Genomic DNA, 338 nt, shown 5'->3' on the forward strand with positions numbered 1-338 from the left:
TACTAGGGGGCTTTCGAAAGGAGTGAACCCCCAGAACGCTGAATGGAAGCAGCCGACGCCTCCACTGCTTGATGCGTCTGTTTGAGACTCTAAGCGAGATAAACCTAATCTACAGCAACACAGGGCAGGTCGGTGGTTCCCTGAGCCAGGGGTGGGCGTGGGATTGGAGGGAACACAGGGAAATTTAGGGTGATAGGTCTGTGTCTCGATTATGGCGCTGGTCAAAACTCATCAAATGGGGCTGGGCGCGGTGGCTCACGCCTGTGATCCTAGCACTCTGGGAGGCCGAGGCGGGCGGATTGTTTGAGCTCAGGAGTTCGAAACCAGCCTGAGCAAGA

This window comes from Propithecus coquereli, unplaced genomic scaffold (assembly GCF_000956105.1).
Source record: "Propithecus coquereli isolate 6110/MARCELLA unplaced genomic scaffold, Pcoq_1.0 Scaffold531, whole genome shotgun sequence".
In the NCBI taxonomy this organism is placed as follows: Eukaryota; Metazoa; Chordata; class Mammalia; order Primates; family Indriidae; genus Propithecus; species Propithecus coquereli.